Source organism: Neophocaena asiaeorientalis, unplaced genomic scaffold (assembly GCF_003031525.2).
Source record: "Neophocaena asiaeorientalis asiaeorientalis breed wild unplaced genomic scaffold, Neophocaena_asiaeorientalis_V1.1 scaffold75, whole genome shotgun sequence".
In the NCBI taxonomy this organism is placed as follows: Eukaryota; Metazoa; Chordata; class Mammalia; order Artiodactyla; family Phocoenidae; genus Neophocaena; species Neophocaena asiaeorientalis.
The window spans coordinates 1,437,233-1,447,191 of record NW_020172719.1 but is presented as its reverse complement, the minus strand read 5'-3'; the positions used below and the strand labels follow the sequence as shown (position 1 = coordinate 1,447,191).

The 9,959-nt window shown below is 41.2% G+C and overlaps 1 pseudogene; it reads left to right on the top strand.

The window, feature by feature from the left end:
- The first annotated feature begins 1,620 nt into the window (after positions 1–1,620).
- LOC112396448 (26S proteasome regulatory subunit 10B pseudogene) lies at positions 1,621–2,935 on the top strand (annotated as a pseudogene).
- The last annotated feature ends 7,024 nt before the right edge of the window (positions 2,936–9,959 follow it).

The window sequence follows — 9,959 nt, the reverse complement described above, 5'->3', positions numbered from 1 at the left end:
AAGATGATCCATAGAAGCATATAGCTAATATCATCTTACTGAGAGACTGAATACATTCCCCACAAAGATCAGGAGAGAGAAAAAGATGTCTGTTCTTACCACTTGTACATGACATTATACTGGAGGTTCTACCCAGTGCCATAGGCCAGAAAAAACAAATAAGAGGCATACAATTTCAAAAGGAAGAAATACAACTGTCTTTATTTGTAGGCAAAATTATAGTCTGTAGAAAATCCTAAGGAATTTACCAAAAAAAAAAAAAATGCTGGAATAAGTGAATTTAGAAAGGTTGCAGGATAACAAGTTAACATAAAACAAATAATTCTATTTCTATGTACTAGAAAGAAACAATCAGGAATTCATATTTTTAAAAAACACTATTAATGATAGCATGAAAAATATAAAATACTTATCAAAAGTTTGAATAAAAGATATACAAGGCTAGTACCTCAGAAACTTCAAAACATTGCTAACAGAAATGATAGAAAACCTAAATAGATGGATAAATATACCATGTTTGAGAATTGGCAACATCAATACTAAGACAGCAATTCTCACCAAATCAATCTGTAGATTCAATCAATCTCAATCAAAGTCCCAGAAGGTTTTTTTTTTTGGTAGAAGTTGACAACTTGATTTTAAATTTTATATTAAAATGCAAAGGATCTTGAATACCCAAAATAATTTTGAACAAGAAGAACAAAGTTGGAGGACTTAGACTACTTGATTACAAGATTTATTATAAAGCAACTCTAATCAGGGCAATGTGGCATCTGTATAAACATACATCAGTGAAATAGAATGGAAGGTCCAGAAATAGATCCATATACCCATGGTGAATTAATTTTCAACAAAGGTGCCAAGGGAGTTCAATGGAGAAAGGGTAATCTTTTCAAAAAATGGTTCTGGAACAGTTGCATATTTGGAAGTAAAAAATGAACCAGATCATTATCATATCACACCATATATAAAAATTAGCTCAAAATGGATCATAGATCTAGATGTAAAAGCTTAAACTATAACACTTCTAGAAGAAACCATGAGAGAAAATCTTAGTGATCTTATATTTGGCAAAAAAAAAAAAAAAACAAAAACTAAACTAAATAGGAAACAAAAGGCATAAACTATAAAAGAAAAAATAATTTAGTTGGTTTCCAGCAAAATTAAAAACACTTGCTCTTCAACAGATACTGTTATAAAAATGAAAAGGCATGTCACAGACTGAAAATATTTGCAAAACAGAATCAACAACGAATTTTTATGTAGGATATATTTTTTTACATGTATAACTCAATAGTAAGACAAATGGCCCAATGAAAATGGTAAAAGATTTGAACTGACATTTCACCAAAGAAGACGGCACATAAGTGCATGAAAAGATGCCTTACATCATTAGTCATTAGGAAAATGCAATTCAAAACCACAATGAAAAAACAAAACAAAACAATGAGATACCACTTCACAACCACTAGAACGGCTCAAATTAAAAAGACTGACCACGCCAAACGTTAGTGAGTATGTGGGGCAACTGGAACTTTCATACTCTGCAGGTGGGAATATAAAATGGTATGGTCACTTTGGAAATAGATAATAGTTGCTTAAAACGTTAAAAATAGTGTCCCGGGGCTTCCCTGGTGGCGCAGTGGTTGGGAGCCCGCCTGCCGATGCAGGGGACACGGGTTCGTGCCCCGGTCCGGGAGGATCCCACGTGCCGCGGAGTGACTGGGCCCGTGAGCCATGGCCACTGGGCCTGCGCATCCGGAGCCTGTGCTCCGCAACGGGAGAGGCCACAACAGTGAGGCCCGTGTACCGCAAAAAAAAGTAGTTTCCCATCATGGAGGACCCTAGAGATAAGGTGCTTCAGGACCACCACAAGAAGCTGCTGGAGCACAAGGAGATGGACAGCCATCTCAAGGAGTTAAGGGAACAATTAAAAGAACTTGCCAAGCAGTATGAAAAGTCTGAAAATGATGTGAAGGCCCTACAAAGTGTTGGGCAGATTGTGGGTGAAGTACTTAAGCAATTAACTGAAGAAAAATTCATTGTTAAAGCTACAAATGGACCAAGATATGTTGTGGGCTGTCGTCGACAGCTTGACAAAAGTAAGCTGAAGGCAGGAACGAGAGTTGCTTTGGATATGACTACACTATCATGAGGTATTTGCCAAGAGAGGTAGATCCACTGGTTCACAACGTGTCTCATGAGGACCCTGGGAATGTTCCTTATTCTGAGATTGGAGGGCTATCAGGACAGATTCAGGAATTAAGAGAGGTAATAGAATTACCTCTTACAAACCCATAATTATTCCAACGTGTAGGAATAATACCTCCAAAAGGCTGTTTGCTATATGGACCACCAGGTACAGGAAAAACACTCATGGCATGAGCTGTTGCTAGCAAGCTGGATTGCAATTTCTTAAAGGTTGTATCTAGTTCTATTGTAGACAAGTACATTGGTGAAAGTGCTCGTTTGATCAGAGAAATGTTAATTATGCCAGGGACCACCAGCCATGCATCATTTTTATGGATGAAATAGATGCTATTGGTGGTCGTCGGTTTCCTGAGGGTACTTCAGCTAATAGAGAGATTCAGAGAACTTTAATGGAGCTACTGAATCAAGTGGATGGATTTGATACTCTACATAGAGTTAAAATGATCATGGCTACAAACAGGCCAGATACAATGGATCCTACTTTGCTTCGTCCAGGCAGATTAGATAGAAAAATACATACTGATTTACCAAACGAACAAGCAAGGTTAGATGTGTTGAAAATCCATGCAGGTCCCATTCAAAAGCACGGTGAAATAGATTATGAAGCAATTGTGAAGCTTTCAGATGGCTTTAATGGAGCAGAACTTAGAAATGTGGCTCACTTAGAAATGTTTGCACTGAAGCAAGTATGTTTGCAATTCTTCCTGATCATGATTTTGGATAGATCTGGCTTACAACATCCCTATTTCCTGGCACTCCTGTGAGTGATGCTTGTAAAGCTAAGAATGGAGTATAGCACAGCAGTGACATTCAACAAACAGTACCTGAGATCTGGTCACTACAGGACCACACAGGTAGATGCCCCCTGTTTTCAGCCCAGGATCACCCTCTCAGCACAGAAGCTCTGCTTCAGTTTACATGCAAGGTCTCTCTTCCCTCCTTGATTACCAGAGAACACCTACTTCCCTGACTCCTGACCAAGTATGGATTCTTCCTATCACCTCTGAAGAACTACATCTTAAAGAGGTAGGAAGAAGTTGGCCCTGGAGCCAGACTGGTTTGAATTTCATCTGAGTCACTCGTTAGCTGTGTTATCCTGGGCAAGTGTCATAACTTCTCTGAGCTTCCAATTTCTTATCCGCCTGATGGGGATAACAACCCTACCCACTTCTTGGGATTGTGGTGAGGGGTTAATGGGCACTGGATGTACAGGCTCCTTGCACACTGACTGGCATACTGGATGTGCTCAATAGATGTCTGTTCTCTTTTCCTCTTGCTATTCCCATGTACTCTATGCAAACACTTTCATTAGAGGCCCCTAAAAAGTCCTGCCTTACCCCAGGCCTTTCTATAATCTTGGTAGCAGATTGGCATAGTTATTTAAAACTACGAAAATCAACATTAACTTTCTCAACAGTAACAAAAGAAAATAATGGCTAACCGTACTGTACGTAAAATCAGTCCCAGTTCACGCCCCCATGCCGCTTACAGTCTAGCAGGAAAGGACATTGATCCACAGACCACAGATCTGGGCATGAGAGGTGCCTGTGACAGCTCATATACTTCTCAAGAGGGCCTTACGAGATGGATGCTATTATTACACTGACTTTTCAGATGAAGAAATTGAGACTCAGAGAAGTTACAATTCTTGTTCAGGGTCACCTGACAAATAAGAAGCAGACTAGGATTTGAGCCTAGATCCTTCTTCCCAACCTCCAGTTGTGAAACAAATATAGGGATGGTAGATGGACCTCAACAAACTTCTAAAAGATAGAATCCCTGCTGGGCAGAGGCTGACCATTTAAAATTTTCAAATAGGAGTCAGCTTCAGTTATTAAGACTGTTGTTGAGATGTATCTGAGAAGGCTGGAGGGAGGACAGACCCCCAAAGAAGCCAGCATTGTGATACTTTGTTTCAAAAAGCAGGATCTTTCAGAACTGCAAGTTCCAGGTAGCAGAGGCTGAAGTGGCATGTGGTCTAACCCTTCTATTTCACAGATGAGTAAAATGAGGCACAGAGAAGGCAAGAGACTTGTTGAAGATCACAAAGAAATCTCCTTAGCAACTGGTTTCTCCCCATGTCTATACATCAACCCCAGGAAAGACTCTTATTGGCTCTTTTGGGATCATATGCTCATCCTTGTACCAATCACTGTTGCCAGAGGGCAGCTCTAGCACCTTGAGTGACAGCCCCACCAAAACCAACCGACTGCTCTTGCTTGAGATGTCAAAGGACCGGCTCCTTCTCAGGTCCTGGGTGGGAAGGTTACATCTTCAGAGAGGCCTTCTTCTACCATTCTACCCAAAGAACACTCCTCCCTGACCCTGTTGTCACTTTGATTTTTCTCCAGAAGACTTATTACTCTTTGATATTATTTATTTTTCATTCTTTATTAGAATATAAAGAAGCTCCTTGAAAAGAGGGGCTTTGTCTGATTTCTTGACCACTGTATCAAGTGTTTAGAACAGGACTTGGCCTATAAAGGTGCTCAATAAATATTTTTGAATTAAAAAAAAATGAGTAGGGGAGAAGTTTCCAAATGATCTGGAAGAAGACAAAAGGCAAAGCATGCTGGACGGACATACACCACCCACAGCAGCCACCAGTGAATTCTTAGTGATTCATCTTTAGGGAAATCAATAAAGCAACTACTGTTTCAGTGAGCAGTAAATAAATAAATAAAAGTCAGTGGCAGGTCTGTGATCTCTGGTTTCTCATCTGTCTCACTGACTGGCCTGGGACCCTCTGCTTGCTTAGCACTTACTAGAGCCTGGCAGATAGTAGGTGCTGAAATAAGGGTTTTGGATGAATAAACCCAACAGTAATATCTTAGTCTGTGTTTCTGAAACATTGATGTGCATTCACATTACCTGGGGATTTGTTAAAATGCAGATTCTGAATCAGTAGGTCTGGGTGCAGCCCGAGAGTCTGCATTTCTAATAGGCTCCCAGGCGCTGTTGCTGCTGCTGGCATGAACCACACTGTGAGTAGCAAAGCTCAGTCTATTAGCAAGAAATCTGTGAGCATCTCACTATACAAACAGGTGAAATAAAGAGCCAAGAAGAGCCTTCCAGAAACAATAATGGTAGGGGGATCGGGAGACCCGGATTCTAGTCCCAGGTCTCCTGTCTATAAGCCCATGAACTTGGACAAGTTTCTGCAGTCTCTGAACCTCAGTCCCAGCTGCCAGGTCAGGACTCCCCAACCAGCCCTTCTCTCCTCACACAAGGTGTCTGAGCTGCAGCATTGGGGGCAGGGCAGGGAATCTAAGGCGGAATCAGATCCAGCACTGGCCCCTCACCATCCATGAGCTCTAAGAATATATGCTTTAGCCTGCCTTGCAAGGATGCGAGAGAGAGTTAAGATCAACATACATTGGAGAAGAGAATCCCTGAGCTCTCACCTCTGCCATCCAGCAGATTTTATACTGAACACTACTTCATAAATTCCCACTCTCCACATTCTGGTTGTTTTCAGTTTTCTAAGCCTGCTCCCTCGCACTAGCCAGACCTCCCTCTTTAATACAGATCTTCTGAATCTCACCCCACCCTCTTCCTGGATAAAACCCCAAAAAAACCAAACACAACAAAAGACCCTCTTCTGCCTTTGCCTATGACTCACAAACAATAATAAAATGATAATAATAAAATGTGGAGTATGTGGAGATAAAATTATTATAAAATAATTTTTATAATTATTATAAAATTTTATTTTATAATTTATTTTTTATTATAAAATTTATTTATTTAATTTATTTAAATAAATAAATTATTTAAATAAATAAATTATTTAAATTTATATAAAATTTATTTATTATTATAAAATTTATTTATTTATATTATTATAAAATTTTATAATAATAAAATGTGGAGATAAAATGTGAATAATAAAATTCACATTTATTACATAGACTATATTGGTATTTCCCCAAACGCAGTAAACATCAATGACAGCATGCATACACAGACAAGTGTCATTCTCATAGTTACATTATTAGCAGGTTACCAACTATTTGTGGTAAATGATACTGTCTTTCCGCTTAGGGTAGCAGTGTGAAGTTTCCTTTAAATAGAAACAAAATGAGTCTATAATAAGGAAAAGCAAATCAAAACCACACTGAGCTACCACTTCACACCAAGTAGAACAGCTACAATAAAAAAAAATAATAGTAAGAGTTGGAGAAATTGTAACCCTTGTACAACAGTCTAACAGCTCCTCAAAAGGCTAAACACAGATTTATCATACGACCAGGTAATTCCACTCTTAGGTATACCCAAGAGAACTGAACACATATGTCCGTGCAAAAACTTGTACACGAACGTTCACAGCATTAGTCATAACAGTGAGAAACTGAAAACAATCGTGCTGTTCATCAACAGATAAATGGATAAATAAAATGTGGCATATCCACATAATGCATTATCCAGCTGCAAAAAATAAAGTGCTGATAAATGCTACAATGTCGATGAATCCTGAAAATATTATGCTAAATGAAAAAAGCCAGACAAACACCACATCTTTTTATGATTTCACTTATATGAAATGTCCATAATGGGAAAATCCATAGAGATAGAAAGTAGATCAGTGGTTTCCTAGGGCTGGAGGAGGGGTGAGCTGGGGAAAAATGGGGAGTGACTGCTAAAGTGTACAGGGTTTCTTTCTAGGGTGATGAAAATTGGGGTGTTCAAAAACTGACTATGGTAATGCTAACACAGCTGTGAATACATTAAAACCACTGAACTGTATACTTTAAATGGGTGAGTTGTATTGTGTGAATTATATATCAATAAAGATGTTATAAAATATCTAAAAATATTAGGTAATGCTATAGGTGGCATACATATATGAAAAAAAGCATTAAGGACACAGATAAAGCAAAGTTTAAGAAACACTGGATTGGATCAGCAATCCTAAAAGTCCTATGAGGGAAATGTTGTTTTTTCCTGTTTTACAGGAAACTGGACTCTTGAGAGGGAGTGTTCATCCAAGAACGAAGAATTTTAAGTGGATTTCGAACCCAGACTACTGACTCCAAAACCAGTGCTCTTATCTGACATGCTATACTGCTTCCTAGACTCCCAACCCTTGAATTTAGCTCCCATCCATACTTTTCCTGATGATGCCTCTCCCCTAATGGTGTCTCTCTGAGACTTCGGTCTGAACCACACCAGTGAGCATTACCTACAGCTTTGACCTATGAAATCAACAGACTATCACAGAAATGATGGTGTATAATTTTTGAGGCTAGGTTGGATCCCTTACTTTGGAGAATACCAGCTGACACATTCTGAAGACAATCAGCCCTGTGGAAAGATCTACACAGCAAACAACTGAGGCCTTTTGCCAACAGCCATGGGAGTGCATCATGTTGGAAGCAGGTCCTCTAGCCCCATCAAGCCTTCTGATGACTGCGGCCCCAGCCCATCTCTTGACTACAGCCTCATGAGAAGCCCCGAGCCAGAACTACTCAGTGAATCTGCTCCTTATTTCCTGACCCACAGAAACCATAAGGTACTGTGTATTTATTGTTTTAAGCTATTAAGTTTTGGGGTAGTTTGTTATGTAGCAGTAGATGACTAGTACACCCTATGACTAGTTCCTGCCAATGATATGTGAGCTGAAAAGTTACACACTACTTCCAGGTCCACGATATGAACGTGCCTTTTCTACTTTCTCTTCCCCTTCCCACAGAGCTCTTTCCTTTCCTCCCAGATATTTGCACACCCACGTTCATAGCAGCATTACTCACTATAGCCAAAGGGTGGAAGCAACCCAAGTGTCCATCAACAAATGAATGGATAAACAAAATATGATCCATCCATATAACAGAATAGTATTCAGTCTTAAAAAGGGAAATTCTGGCTCATGGATGAACCTTGAGGACACTGTGCTAAGTGAAATAAGCCAGTCACAAAAGGACAAAGACTATGTGATTCCAGTTACAAGAGGTCCCTAGAGCAGCCAAAGTCACAGAAACAGGAAGTAGAATAGTGGTTGCCAGGGGGTTGAGGGAGGGAGAAGGGGGAGTTAGTGTTTAACGGGGACAGAGTTTCAGTTTGGGAAGATGAGAAAGTTCTGGAGGTGGACGGTGGTGACGGCTGCACGACACTGTGAATGTCCTTAATGCCTCTGAAATGTACACTTAAAAATGGTTAAGATGGTAAATTTATGTCAGACCTATTTTATCATAATAAAAAATGTCATGATATGCCCAAAAGGTTGTTACTCCCTCTGCTGACTCCCTAAGCACCTGTGGTAAGGGCTGGGGCTTGTGGGCTGACTAACTCTTTTTCCAGCCACTATTTGTAAGAGTCCTACTGCGGACAAAAAGACTGGGCACCCTGTATTTGGGATGCAGGTTCAGCTGCATGGGACAGGAACCCAAAACAACAGTGGCTTAAATGAGACGGAAATCCCTTTCTCCTGCACACAGTCTGGAGGCAGGTAGTGCACAGCTGGCATGGTGACTCAGCCCCGTGTAGTCATTCAGGGACCCAGCCTCTGCTCTTGCACTCTGCCATCCCTAGGGCGTTTTTCTCAACCATGTGGCTCAAGGTGGCTTACCACTACATGTACAGGATCCTAAGCAGCAGGGTGAAAAAGGAAGGGAAGAAGGGGCATGCCTCCTCTCTTTAAGACACTGTCATTTGGAGTCTCTGTCCTAGAAGTGGAATGCCATTGCTGCCTAATGTATGTTCCATCCCCAGCATCCCCTAACAGGATGTCGGCGGTTTTCTGTCTTGTCATGGCAGCCGTGGAGGAGATCGGCAGAGATCTTGGGAGCCCCATGTTGAAACTAACAGAGCCCCAACAATGGGTGGAACCTGGGTCCCTGTATCACTGCATGGAAGGCTGCCTCTCAAACATTTGATAGAGCTTTGCATGCTGAGAGTAAACCTCAAATGTGTGAAAGCACTGGGATTTCAGTGTTTATGTGTTACGGCCGCCAGCATTCTCTTAACTAACACAGAGTTTCATGACTGGAGCTTGGAAAGTCAGATAACAAAACAAGGCTGAGGCCAGGTCAGGCAATGGGAAGATGACTTTGGAGCCAGGAGACCCAAATCCAAGCTCCCGCAACCCCACTTACAAGCTACGTGGGCCATTCAAACTCTTTTAGCCTGGTTCGCTCAAATATAAATTGGAGATGATGATAATACAAACCACACACTATTTGTGGTGTGAACTGAATGAGGGAATCTGCAAGAAAGACAGTTGAGAAAAATCTACTTGGGGCAGCGACAGACACCTGTCCCCTTGCCATTCTCCAAAGAGGAGAACAGATGGGCATTTAGAAATGGGCACAGCACTCCGTAACTCACAGCTTGATGAGAAGCAAATGGCCCACAGCGGGGGGTGGGGGTGGGGGGGGCTGATCTCTAAGTCATGGCTGAATATTCAGCCTCGGGCAGGAAGCTGTCTGTTTTGGGTTTGGCAATAGCTTTGATTCAAGACCTCAGATAGGTTCCTGAGAGTTTACTTGGTTGGGACTCAGACTGGGTTTACAGCATAGACCAGCGTTTTCCCCAGGCAGCCCAAGAATGAGAGTCTGGACCTCTTCTCGTTATATCTCAACAGGACAGCACTGGTGCAGAAAAGCTAAGACACTCACGCTCTGGCTGCCACTCTGGGGAGTATGGCCACCGCGGGTGCTCACAGCGGCATCTAAAGCACAGATGCTTCAGGGACTGGGCAGAGCACGTAACAGTGTGAAGAGGCTGGCTGCCATATAACAGTGAGTGGCTGG